Raw genomic sequence first — 14271 nt, 5'->3', positions numbered from 1 at the left:
CTTTATCACTTAGAATTTTTGTACCGATGAAAGAATATATTTATTTAAAGACATTTTATTACATAGGATTCTTAGACTTACATATAAGAAATACATAAGTGAAATAAATTGAAAGTATTTTTTGTTTTCAAATAATTTCATGTTTATGAAAAAGTTGCAAGAATAGTACAGAGATGTCCTATATAACATTCTCTCAGATTCCCAAATCGTTAATACATATTCTTGTAACTTTCTTTCAAGATGTATATACACGGTTTCTTTTTCTGAACTACTTGAGAGTAAGTTGCTGTCATGATGCCTTTTCTTTCCTAAATATCAGTGTATTTTTCCTAAAAACAAGAACATGTATATTAACACAATAAAATTATCAAAACAGGATATTGCCATTGATACAATACTGTTGTCTAATTGGAAGGTCATATTCATATTTTGTTAGTGTTCCAATAATGTCTTTTATAGCAAAAAAAAGAGTCTAGTCTAGAGTCCAAGACAGGACCACATGTTGCACTTAGTTAATTATGTTTCTTTAGGCTCCTTTAATCTGAAATAGTTTCTCAGTCTTTGACTTCGTTTTGTTCTGTTTTTTTCAAGTTTTTATTTAAATTCCTGTTAACATACAGTGTAATATTAGTTTCAGGTATGGGATGTAGTGATTCATCACTTACTTACAACACCCACTGCTCATCACACGTGACCTCCTTAATGCCCATCACCTGTTTAACCCATTCCCCACCTACCTCCCTCTGGGAACCCTCAGTTTGTTCTCTATAGTTAAGATCTTGTCTCCTGGTTTGCTTCTCTTTTTCTTACCCCCTATGTTCATCTGTTTTGTTTCTTAAATTCCGCTTATGAATGAAATCATATGGTATTTGTCTTTCTCTGACTGACTTATTTCACTTAGTATAATACTCTCTAGCTCCATCCATGGTGTAGCAAATGGCAAGATTTCATTCTCTTTTTTACTATGTTCAATTAACCAACATTACAGTTTTTGATGTAGTATTCATTAGTTCATATAAGACCCAGTGCTCATCACCACATGTGCCCTCCTTAATGCCCATCACCTAGTTACCTCTTCCTCCCTCCCCCTCCTTTCTGTAACCCTCAGTTTGTTTCCCAAAGTCCAGAGTCTCTCATGGTTTCTCTCCCTCTCTGATTTCTTCCCATTCAGTTTTCCTTCCCTTCCCCTGTGGTCCTCCATGCTATTGCTTATGTTCCACGCATGAGTGAAACCATATGATAATTGTCTTTCTCTGCTTGACTTATTTCAGTTAGCATAATACACTCCAGTTCCATCCATGTCCATGCAAATGGTGGGTATTCATCCTTCCTGATGGCTGAGTAATGTTCCTTTGTATATATGGACCACATCTTCCTTATCCATTCATCTGTGGAAGGACATCTTGGCCTCTTCCACAGTTTGGCTATTGTGGACATTGCTGCTATGAACATTGGGGTGCAGGTGCCCCTTCTTTTCACTACATTTGTATCTTTGGGGTAAATACCTAGTAGTGCAATTGCTGGGTTGTAGGGTAGCTCTATTTTTAACTTTCTGACGAACTTCCATACTGTTTTCCAGAGTGGCTGTACCAGCTTGCATTCCCACCAACCGTGTAAGAGGGTTCCCCTTCTCCACATCCTTTCCAACGTTTGTTCTTTCCTGCCTTGTTAATTTTTGCCTTTCTAACTGGTGTGAGGTGGTATCTCATTGTGGTTTTGACTTGTATTTCCCTGATGGCTAGTGATGTTGAACATTTTTCCATGTGTCTGTTAGCCATTCGTATGTCTTCCTTGGAGAAGTGTCTGTTCATGTCTTCTGCCCATTTCTTGACTGGATTATTTGGTTTTTGGGTGTTGAGTTTGAGACGTTCTTTATAGATCTTGGATACCAGCCCTTTATCTGTAATGTCATTTGTAAATATCTTCTCCCATTCCATGAGTTGCCTCTTAGCTTTGTTGACTGTTTCCTTTGCTGTGCAGAAATTATCTTGATAAAGTCCCAAAAGTTCATTTTTGCTTTTGTTTCCCTTGCCTTTGGAGATGTGTCTAGCAAGAAGTTGCTGTGGCCGAGGTTGAAGAGGTTACTGCCTATGTTCTCCTCTAGGATTTTGATGGATTCCTGTCTCACATTTAGGTCTTTCATCCATTTTGGGTTTACCTTTGTGTATGGTGTAAGAGAATGGTCCAGCTTCATTCTTCTTCATGTGGTTGTCCAGTTTTCCCAGCACCATTTATTGAAGAGACTGTCTTTTTTTCCATCGGATAGTCTTTTCTGCTTTGTCAAAGATCAGTTGACCATAGATTTGCGGGTCCATTTCTGGAGTCTCTATACTGTTCCACCCATCTATGTGTCTGTTTTTGTGCCAATACCATGCTGTCTTGATGATCACAGCTTCGTAATATAGCTTGAAGTCAGGCATTGTGATGCCCCCAGCTTCGGTTTTCTTTTTCAACAATCCCCTGGCAATTTGGGGTCTTTTCTGGTTCCATACAGATTTTAGGATTGTTTGCTCCAGCTCTGTGAAAAATGTCAATGGTATTTTGATAGGGATTGCATTGAAAATGTAGATTGCTGTGGGCAGCATAGACATTTTCACAATGTTTATTCTTCCAATCCATGAGCATGGAATGTTTTTCCATCTCTCTGTCTTCCTCAATTTCTTTCATAAGTGTTCTGTAGTTTCTGGAGTATAGATCCTTTATGTCTTTGGTTAGGTTTATTCCTAGGTATCTTGTGGGTTTTGGTGCTATTGTAAATGGAATTGATTCCTTAATTTCTCTTTCTTCACTCACATTATTAGTGTATAGAAATGCAACTGATTGCTCTGCATTGATTTTGAATTGCTGTAGGAGTTCTAGTAATTTGTGGGTGGAGTCTTTTGGATTTTCCACATAAAGTGTCATGTCATCTGCAAAGAGAGAGTTTAACTTCTTTGCCAATTTGAATGACTTTTATTTCTTTTTGTTGTCTGATTGCTAAGGCTAGGACTTCTAGTACTATGTTGAACAAAAGTAGTGAGAGTGGGTGTCCCTGTTGTGTTCCTGACCTTAAGGGAAAAGCTCTCAGTTTTTCCCCATTGAGAATGGTATTTGCTGTGGGCTTTTCATAAATGGCTTTTATAATATTGAGATATGTTTCCTCTATCCCAATATTTTGAAGAGTTTTAATCAAGAAAGGATGCTATATTTTATCAAATGCTTTTTCTGCATCAATTGAGAGGATCATGTGGTTCTTGCCTCTTCTTTTGTTAATGTGATCTATCACGTTGATTTTGCGAATGTTGAACCACGCTTGCAGCCCAGGAATAAATCCCACCTGGTCGTGGTGAATAATCCTTTTAATGTACTGTCATATCTTACTGGCTAGGATCTTGTTGAGTGTTTTGGTGTTCATGATCATCAGGGATATTGGTCGGTAATTCTTTTTGATGGGGTCTTTGGTTTTGGGATCAAGATAATGCTGGCCTCGTAGAACGAGTTTAGAAGTTTTCCTTCCATTTCTATTTTTTGAAACAGCTTCAGTTGAATAGGTATGATTTCTTCTTTCAGTGTTTGCTAGAGGGATGCCTGGGTGGCTCAGTCAGTTAAGTGTCTGCTCTCAGCTCAGGTCATGATCCCAGGGTCCTGGGATCGAGTTCCGCATCATGCTCCCTGATCAGCAGGGAGTCTACTTCTCCCTCTGCCTGCTGCTTCTCCTGCTTGTGCACGCACTCTCTTGCTCACTCTCTCTGACAAATAAATAGATAAATAAAATCTTAAAAAAATAAATAAATAAAAATGTTTGGTAGAAGTCTCCTTGGGAAGCCATCTGGCCCTGGACTCTTTATTTTTTGGGAGGTTTTTGATTACGGTTTCAGTTTCCTTGCTGGTTATGGTTCTGTTCAGATTGTCTATTTCTTCCTGTTTAAATCTTGGTGGTTTTTAAGTGTCCAGGAATGCATCCATTTCTTCCAGATTGCCTAGTTTGTTGCCATATAGTTGCTGATAATAAGATCTAATAATTGTCTCTATTTCCTTGTTATTGGTTGTGATGTCTCCTCTTTCATTCAAGATTTTATTAATTTGGGTCCTTTCTCTTTTCCTTTTTATAAGTCTGGCTAGGGGTTTATTGATCTTACTAATTCTTTCAAAGAACCAGCTTCTAGTTTCGTTGATCTGTTCTCCTGTTCTTCTAGTTTCTGTTTCATTGATTTCTACTCTAATCTTTTTATTATTTCTCTTCTCCTGCTTGGTTTAGGCTTTATTTCCTGTTCTTTCTCCAGCTCCTTTAGGTGTAAGGTTAACGTGCATTTGGAATTTTCTCATTTTTTGAGAGAGACTTGGATGGCTATGTACTTCCCTCTAAGGACTGCCTTTGCAGTATCCCATAGGTTCTGAACTGATGTGTTTTCATTTTCATTGGTTTGCATGAATTGTTTAAGTTCCTCTTTAATTTCCTGGTTGACCCATTCATTCTTTAGCAGTATGCTTTTTAACATCCAAGTGTTTGTGTTCCTTCCAAATTTTTCCTTGTGGCTGAATTCCAGTTTCAAAGCATTGTGGTCTGAAAATAATGCAGGGAAGAATCCCAATCTTTTGATATAGATTGAGACCTGATTTGTAACCCAGTATGTGGTCTATTCTGGAGAAAGTTCCATGTGCACTTGAGAAGAATTAGTATTCTGTTGTGTTAGGATGGAATGTTCTGTGTAAATATCTATGAGGTCTATCTGGTCCAATGTGTCCTTCAAAGCTCTTGCTTCTTTGTTGATGATCTGCTCAGATGATCTGTCCATTGCTCTGAGTGGAGTGTTGAAGTCTCCTATTAATGTATTATTATCAATATGATTCTTTATTTTGGTTATTAGTTGGTTTATGTAGTTGGCTGCTTCCATGTTGGGGGCATAGATTTACAATTGTTAGATTTTCTTGTTGGGTAGACCCTTTAAGTATGATAGAGTATCCCTCTACATCTTTTACTACAGTCTTTGGTTTAAAATCTAATTCCTCTGATATTGGAATTGCTACCCCAGCTTTCTTTTGAGGTCCGTTGGCATGTTAAATAGTTCTCCATCCCCTCACTTTCAATATGGAGGTGTCTTTAGGTACAAAATGAGTCTCTTGTAGACAGCATATGGACGGGTCCTGCTTTTTTATCCAATCTGAAACCCTGTGTCTTTTGATAAGAGCATTCAGCCCATTCACGTTGAGAATAACTATTGACAGATATGAATTTAGTGCCATGTATTGCCTGTAAAGTCCCTGTTTCTACAGATTGTCTCTGTTAATATCTGGTCTATATTACTCTTGGGGTCTTTCTTCTTTTATAGAATCCCCCTTAATATTTCTTGCAGGACTAGCTTGGTGGTCGCATACTCTTTCATTTTCTGCCGGTCCTGGAAGCTCTTTATCTCTCCATCCATTATGAATGACAGCCTTGCTGGATAAAGTATTCCTGGCTCCATGTTGTTCTCATTTAGTACCCTGAATATGTCTTGCCAGCCCTTTCTGGCTTGCCAGGTCTCTGTGGATAGGTCTGATGTTATTCGGATGCTCCTCCCTCCATACGTAAGAAATCTCTTCCCCCAGCTGCTCTCAGGATAGCTTCCTTATCTCTAAGATTTGCAAGCTTCACTATATGTTGGGGTGTTGATCTATTTTTGATTTTTGGAGGGGTTCTCTCTGCCTCTTGGATATGAATGCTTTTATCCTTCCCCAGATTAGGGAAGTTCTCAGCTATGATTTGCTCAAATATACCTTCTAGTTCTCTTTCTCTTTCCACCCCCTCAGGGATCCCAGTAATTCTGACATTGGAATGTTTCATGGTGTCCTTGAGCTCTCTAAGTCTATTTTCATGGGTTCCTAGCTGCCTATCCCTGTCTTCTTCGGCTTCCTTCCTTTCTGTCAGCTTATCTTCTAGATCACTGATTCATTCTTCTGCCTACTTTACCCTGGCTGTTATAGTATCCAGTTTAGACTGCATCTCATGCAGAGCATTTTTAAGTTCAGCCTGGTTAGATCTCATTTCTGCCCGTAAAGATTCTGTGTTGTCACTAATGCTTTTTTCAAGCCTAGCTATTGATTTCATAATTGCTATCCTGAAGTCTATCTCTGACATCTTGCTTATATCCATATAAGCAAGTTCTGTGGCAGAGGACATTGTCTCTGGTTCTTTTCTTTGTTGGGAGTTTTTCCTCCTAGTCATTCTGTCGAGGGATGGTTGAGTGAATGAACAGAGTTCAAAGTACCAACCATGACCCAAGCAAGATGCAACTTAGGAAAAAATCCAAAGTGGTCGAAAGCTACCACAGATGCAACCAAGGCCAAGATGATCCAAAACAACAAAAAAGAAAGGAAAAGAAAGGGCGGGGGGGAGCGGAAAGAGAGATTATCATCTCTCAGGGTGGACAAAGCAGGGTGATCTCCCTGTTCCTGATTGATTTTTGGTCTGTATGTTAGAAGACACTATATCCCCAAATTGCAAAGAAATCAGAACTTATATTTGTGTGTGTGTGTGTGTGTGTGTGTGTGTGTTTATGTATCAAGATAAAATTGAATAGAGTGAAAAGTGGGCTAGTATTGGGTATAAATCTATACAACACAGATGTGAAAAAATAAAAGTGACTTAAAAACATAGGTTGAGAAATAAAAATCTGTTTGAAACAGGAACAGGGTAAAAAAAGAAAAAAAAGTATAAAATTTTAGCCTGAACTATGAAGGAGTAGTGAGGGAACACCTGGAGCTCCCTGTATTATTTTCCTCTGGCACTGTGGGAAATAAGCTTATCTTTCACCTGTTCATCCAGTCTGTCTTCTGGGGGAGGGGCCTGCTGCTTGGCTTCTCAGGCCTCTTTGCCTGCATGGAGTTGCCCCCCCTCTTGTCAGGGGAATGGGCTTAATGTGAGCTGGTTGGCTGTGTGGCTTTTGTTCCCTGGTGGCTTGCCACTTCTCTTTAGAGGGTTGGAACAAATATGGCCATGTGGGGATCTCTGGCCACAGCCACAGTGTCGCTGTCCCCCCACCCCGCCCAGCAAATCCTCCAGGTCAAACCATCTCTACTTCTGCACGTACCAGGCTCCACAGACCTGCGCATTTCGTGCCTGCCGCACCTTTCCCAGGGGAGTCACGGGGACCCGGGAGCATCTCTGCGCTTTGTGACTCTGCAACTGCTAGTGGTCATGGGCTCATGCATGCACCCTCTTCTGCAGCTCCCTAGTCACGCTGGGTGCTGCCCCAGTGTCCTTTCGTGGGCCACACCGCCCTGAGAGCTGTTGCCCTGTCTTGGGCACACGCTGTTTTATATCTCCCCTAGGATGTTAAACAGCCCGCAGCTTCTAGTCCTTTTCAGGGTGGTCAGGCAGAGGGCGGTCTCCTTACCAATGCACCTCACAGCTTATGGTGTCCGGAGCTGAGAGTCCCCTCTGGGGTCACTGACCAGAACCAGTCTCCCCACTCCACTGCTTGGGCACTCTTATCGGTTCAGGCTCACCCGTTCTTTCTTAGTCTCCTGGAATCCTGAGACAACAGTGATCCCCCTAGAATGCTGCTTTATTCATTCCCTGTGCCCTTTTCAGAAGGGGCTGCCTCTCACTAGAGCAGATTTCCAGGGGGCCTGATTTTTTGCTCCGGTGTTACATCACTTTCCGGTGGCTGGCTTATGGAGGCTCCTTCTCCTCTTCATTTATCTTTGATATTTCCCCCGAAGATTGAAGGTTCTGTACCTCCTACCTTGCAAAAATTAGTCATTTTTCTGCTTGTGGAGGTCCAGATAAATCTTCTTGCATGTCAGGTTGAATTTGTGTGTGTTCAGAATGGTTTGTTAGATATCCAGCTAAATTCGAGGGCCAGATGAAACGAGGTCCCCTACTGTGCCACCACCTTGCCCCCCCTCCTCTAAGATTTCATTCTTTTTATGGTTGACACATACACCACATCTCCTTTATCCATTCATCTGGGCTCTTTCCATAGTTTGGATATTGTTGATAATGCTGCTGTAAACATTGGGGTGCATGTATCCCTTCGAATCAGTATCTTTTTTAAAGATTTTATTTATTTGCCAGAGAGCACAAGCAGGGGGAGCAGCAGACAGGGAGAGGGAGAAGCAGACTCCCCACTGAGCAGGTAGCCTGACATGGGGCTCGATCCCAGGACCCTGGGATCATGACCTGAGCTGAAGGCAGACGCTTAACCGACTGAGCCACCCACGTGCCCCAAAATCAGTATTTTTGTATCCTTTGAGTAAATACCTAGTAGTTCAATTGCTGGATTGTAGGGTAGCTCTATTTTCAGCTTTCTGAGGAACCTCCATACTGTTCTTCAGAATGGCTACACCAGTTTGCATTCCCACGAATAGTGTATGAAGGTTCCCTTTCTCCACAATCTCACCAACACCTGTTGTTTCCTATGTTAATTTTAGCCATTCTGACTGGTGTGAGGTGATGTCCATTGTAGTTTTGATATTGAGCATCTTTTCATGTCTTTGTTAGCCAGCTGTATGTCTTCTTTGGAGAAATGTCTGTTCATGTCTTCTGCTCACCTTTTAACTGGATTGTTTTTTGGGTGTTCAGTTTTATAAGTTCTTTATAAATATACAAATGGTGTTGAGAAAACTGGACAGCAACATGCAAAAGAATGAAACTGGACCACTTTCTTACACCGTATACAAAAATAAGTTCAAAATGGATGAAAGACCTAAATGTGAGACCTGAAACCATCAAAATTCTAGAGAACACAAGCAGTAACCTCTTTGACATCCGCTGTAGTAGCTTTTTACTAGATATATCTCCTGAGGCAAAGGCAACAAAAGCAAAAGTAAACTATTGGGACATCATCAACATAAAAAGTTTCTGCACAGCAAAGGAAAAAAGTCAAAACTAGAAGGCAGCCTTCAGAATGGGAGAAGATATTTGCAAATGACTTACTTTGACTTTCATGATCTTGACATTTTTGAAGAGTACAGGCCGGTTACCTTATAGAATGTTTCTTAGTTTTAGTTTGCCTATATTTCTTCATGATTAGTTTGAGTTTGTATATTTTTGGCAGGAGTACCACGGACGTTATGTGTCTTCTCAGTGTGTCCTTTTCAGTGTGTCCTATTGGGTGCTTATGAAGTCCTTTTGTTCCATTACTGATAACTTTGATCACTTAAGATGATGCCTCCCAGATTTCTCCTTTGAAAAGTTACTGGTTTTCACCTTGTGATTAATATTTTATAGGGAAATATTTTGAGATTTGGTAGATATTCTCAAACTTCAGTCTGCCTCTTAATTTTCATATCCATTGATGGCTTTTGCCTGAATCAGTAATTCTTATATTTATGAAATGGTGATTTTTCTAATCCAGTTGTTCCCTTTACGTTTATTAGTTGGCATTCTACTGTAAGGAAGAGCTTTACTTTTATTTTTTTAAGATTTATTTATTTAGAAAGTCACGGTGGGGAGAGAGAATCCTCCAGCAGACTCCCCTCTGAGCAGGAAGCCCAACACAAGGCTTGATCCTAGGACTCTGAGATCATGACCTGAGCTGAAACCGAGAGTTAGCTGCTCAACTGACTGAGCCACTGAGGCACCCCAAGAGAGCTTTTATTTTTAAAAAATAATGAGTATGGACTCATGGATTCCTATTTTTTTAATGGGCTGTAATCTGTTACTGTCAACTTATTTTTTATGCTCAGTTTGACTGATTTTTATGGCCAGTGGGAGTCCCTTCAAGGAGTGGTTTCTGTGTCCTTTTGACATTTCTTCATCATCCTCTGAATGCTTCTTTGCTTTCTGGCTTAAAATGTTCCAGGCTCATCCTTGTGCTTTCCCTGCTTCAGTTTTGGATTACCCATTTCTCCATGGAGCCCTGGTTCCTTTAAATGGAGGACAGTATTTAGGAGATAGGATGTGGGTGCTAGAGCATTATTGATTCTAGTTCTCCTTAGTGGAGAGAGCTACATATATACACAGCCTCCACACACATTTTTTTTTTAAAAGATTTTATTTATTTGACAGAGAGAGACACAGCGAGAGAGGGAACACAAGCAGGGGGAGTAGAAGGGGGAGAAGCAGGCTTCCTGCAGAGCAGGGAGCCCGATGCGGGGCTCGATCCTGGGACCCTGGGATCATGACCTAAGCCAAAGGCAGATGCTGAACGACTAAGCCACCCAGGCACTCCCTCACGCACATTTTTAGGTCTGTCTCACCATGAGTTCATACTAAGTACTTATAGTTCCAGTTCAACACATACTGTTTTCTAGTTTTCTATTTTTGTATTTCCCTTTTGTGAGTGAAAAACCTGGCACTCAATATTCTTGTTTAGTCCTAGAATACATTAATTAAAAATCAGAGAATTAAGTGATACCCTGTAAAAAAATATTAATAGTTCAGAATTTGCTTTCAGTTGTTTTTTAGTCTGAAGGCATATAGTCAAAATACTTTGTTCAGAAGTTATTTGAGATGGTTCTTCCCCCTTCAGTGTGGTTAAATTATTCCTTTGAAGTATAGTTCAGTCCATTTGCTTGTTTTATTCCATTTCTGTTTTTTCCCATCCTTGTTGATTCTCTTACCTTTTTAATGTTTTTAAACAAAAACATATATTCAGAAGTATCACTTCAATCCAGCTCCATAAAACTCCTTGGATTGCATTAAGTTTATAAATTAACAGGGAGAACTGAAATGTTGATAATGTTGAATTCTATGTAAAGATGAGATGTCTTTCCATTTCTCAAATCTACTTTTGAGTCTTTAAAGACTTAAAATTTTCTTATACAAGTTGTGCATATCTGGGACTGGGCGAATTTTTGTGGGGCAGTTCTTTGATAACTTTTATCTGTTTTTTCTATGAAAATCAGTTTGATTAGGCTTTCTAACTTTAACGGGATCAATATTGGTAATCTCTATTTCTCTAGGAGATTGTACATTTTATATGTTTCCAAATTTGCTTAAAAGTCTGCGAAGTTAGTCTCTTATAATTTTTAAAATTCCTCTGTTTCAGTGGTTATTCTTGTATATTTGTGCTTTTTTTCCTTAAATGAAGCTAGTGTATTGTCTATTTTTTTTTCCGAAACAACAGGCTTTTATTAGATGTAGATTTTTTTTAATTCTCTTCCTCATTAATTTCTGCTTTTATTTTCTTGGTACTGTGGTTCTTTTTCTATTTTGGGGGCTCAGACTTCATTAATTTTCTTTTTTTTTAAGATTTTATTTATTTATTTGACAGAGAGATAGGGAGAGCAGGAACACAAGCACGGGGAGTGGGAGAGGGAGAAGCAGGCTTCCCACCAAGCAGGGAGCCCGATGTGGGGCTCGATCCCAGGACCCTGGGATCATGACCTGAGCCGAAGGCAGACGCTTAATGACTGAGCCACCCAGGCGCCCCTAATTTTCTTATTAATAACTGTTTAGTCGAGTGAGTTTTCCTCTACACATTGCTTTCAGTGCATCTCCTAGATTGACATATACAGTATCTTGTCATTTTAAAAAAAATTCTGTAGTCTTAACCCACAAGTTAATATAAGGCTTTTAAATATCCAGATGTAAAGGCCTTTCTAGTTTGGTTAGTAAATTCTAGTGTCTTTGCATTGTGATCAGTTTTGTTCATAATATTTCTACTTTATGCAGTTTTTTGCTAACTTAATATATAATCAATTTTTGTGAATGTCCTGTGGGTGTGTGAGAAGAATATTTGTTATTAGGGTGTATTTATTATCCATGAGATCTACTTTGAGTTGTTTAATTTGTTTCATCTCTTAAGAAAGATGGGTTGGAGAAAAGGGAACAGCCCTCGTGCACTACTTGTGGGAATGTAAATTGGTGCAACCACTGTGGAAAACAGTATGGAGGTTCCTCAAAAAATTAAAAAATAGAAATACCATAAGATCCAGTTAATTCCATTACTGGATATCTACCCAAAGAAAATGAAAACACTAATTCGAAAAGATACATGCACCCTTAAATACACATTTGGAATAATAGCTAAGATATGGAAGCAACCCCAGTGACCATTGATAAATGAATGGATTAAGAAGATTGGTATACACAATACACATGTGTGCGCATACACACACACACAGGAATATTACTCAGCCATAAAAAAGAATGAAATCTTGCCATTTATGGCAACATGGATAGACCTAGAGGGTGTTATGCTGAGTGAAATAGGTCAGAGAAAGACAAATACCATGATTTCACATATATGTGGACACTAAAAACCAAAACAGACAAATAAAAAAACCAAACAGACTCTTAACTACAGAGGACAAACTGGTAGTTGCCAGAGGGAAGGTGGGTGAGGGGATAGGCTAAATAAGTGAAAGAGATTAAGAGCTACAAACTTCCAGTTATTAAAAAAAAAATTGTCTTAATTGCTTGAGTTATATCTACTTGATCTGTCATGTGTTGAGAATGGTGTATTAAACGTCTCCTGTTACTATTGTGTTTCTATGTTTCATTACATCTTCTGTAGTTTTAAGCTGGTTACTGTGGTATTTGGTGCCTTTACAGAAAAAAGATTTGCTGAATCTTGATCTGGTAGATTAATTAGGGCTCTTAGGAACCAGGAGTCCCTGTGTTCTTGCCTTATGAAAACTTTTTATTTGACCTTTATTTCCTTGAGTTTCTAGAAAATAGAGCTGTATTTTTTTTGTGTGTTTTGTGTGTTGCTTTTAAGAAGCTTGCTCATTTAATTCTCTTGACCTTTCTAAGTTATTTGATCTTTTTGCCTGGAGACCTTAAGAATATTTTTTCATCTTTCAAGCCTAATAGTTTTATTAGTATATGTCTCTGAATATATTGTTGCAGATCCGTCTTCTCAACTGCTTGGTGAGCCCTTTCAGTATGCAGAATCAGGTCTTGTTTCTGGAGATTTGTCTTTGATGGTCGTTTAATATTAGTTCTCTTCTATTTAATTTCTCTTCTGAAGGGAGTCCGGCATGTGTATGTAATTTAGTTCTTTTCTGATGTAATTTTTATTTCTAGAGTTTTGTCAACTCTTTATTTCTTTTTATTTCTGTTCTTAGTTTTGAAATTTCTCATTCAGGGCATGTTTTCATATCTTATAAAATTCTTGTTTGAGGATATTTAATTCAACAGAGTGTTATGTTACAGTTTTCCCTTCATGGTTTTTTGGCAGGGGAGGGGAAGAAGGTAAGGGTAGGAGTTATCAGCTAGAGTGTTTTGAGTCTCATTTTCAGTTTTCTTTTTGTGGTAGCTTTCTGTAGATGAAGGTATGTTGTTCCTTTGTATTTCTTGGACAGGGCTGGTGGTTTGGGGAGGTTTGAGATTCATAGTTCAAGTGCTCCCTCTTCTGTCAGTGTAGCAAACTGGTTTCTTTGAATACTTTCGGGGTGGCAGGGATGTGGTTGTGGGCTTTTGTTTTCTTCTGTCCTGAAAAATCCTAAGTTTTTCCCCTTTCCTCTTTGCTTTTTTCCCCTTCCACACAGTTTCTAAATGACTCTTCTCCCTCCCTCCCTTCCAGACGACCTCCTAGAGCCTCACAGGCACTTTTAAGTCTCTTTGCCGTGGTCAGTGCCCTGATCTGTCAAGATTCTGAATATTTACAGATCTTCTCATTGTGGAATAATTATAATTTAATCTTAGGCTATTTCCCCTCTGTCTCTCCCCCAGTGTTTGGTGGACTCCACTCCCCATATAAAGGCTCAGGTGTGAACTTGAGAAGTCACTCCACTGGAAATCAAGAGGTTTTTTCCCCTTGTATATTTTTGGTGGGAATGTAAATTGGTGCAGCCACTGTGAAAAACAGTATGGAGGTTCCTCAAAAAATTAAAAATAGAAATACCATATGATCCAGTAATTCCATTACTGGGTATTTATCCAAGGAAGATGAAAACACTTAATTGGAAAAGATATACACCCCTATGTTTATCGCATTATTTACAATAGCCAAGATATGGAAACAACCCAAATGTCCATCCATAGATGAATGGATAAAAAAGATGTTATATATATGTGTATACACACACACAGGAATATTACTCAGCCGTAAAAAAGAATGAGATCTTGCCATTTGCAAAGCATGGATGGACCTAGAGGGTGTTATGCTAAGTGAATTAGGTCAGAGAAAGACAAATACCATAGGATTCCACTTATATGTGAAATCTGAAAAACAAAGCAAAAGCAGAAACAGGCTCATAAATACAGAGAACAAACTGATGGTTGCCAGAGGGGAGGGTGGGGGAATGGGCAAAATGGGTGAAGGGGAGTAGGAGGTACAGGCTTCCAGTTATGGAATGAATAAGTTTTGGGGATGAAAAGTATAGGGGCGCCTGGGTGGCTCAGTTGGTTAAGCATCT

At 39.2% G+C, this 14271-nt stretch overlaps 1 protein-coding gene across 3 annotated transcripts in view; it reads left to right on the top strand.

Moving 5' to 3' along the window:
• The window catches only part of MAEL (maelstrom spermatogenic transposon silencer), a 38122-nt gene that overhangs the window by 14218 nt on the left and 9633 nt on the right, over window positions 1-14271 (top strand). The window lies entirely within an intron of this gene.

This window comes from Eumetopias jubatus, unplaced genomic scaffold, assembly GCF_037043125.1.
Source record: "Eumetopias jubatus isolate StellerSeaLion01/CBP00866 unplaced genomic scaffold, mEumJub1_p1.0 scaffold_12, whole genome shotgun sequence".
Classification (NCBI taxonomy): domain Eukaryota; kingdom Metazoa; phylum Chordata; class Mammalia; order Carnivora; family Otariidae; genus Eumetopias; species Eumetopias jubatus.
The sequence above is the reverse complement of the archived record's forward strand: the minus strand, read 5'-3'. Positions and strand labels throughout refer to the sequence as shown.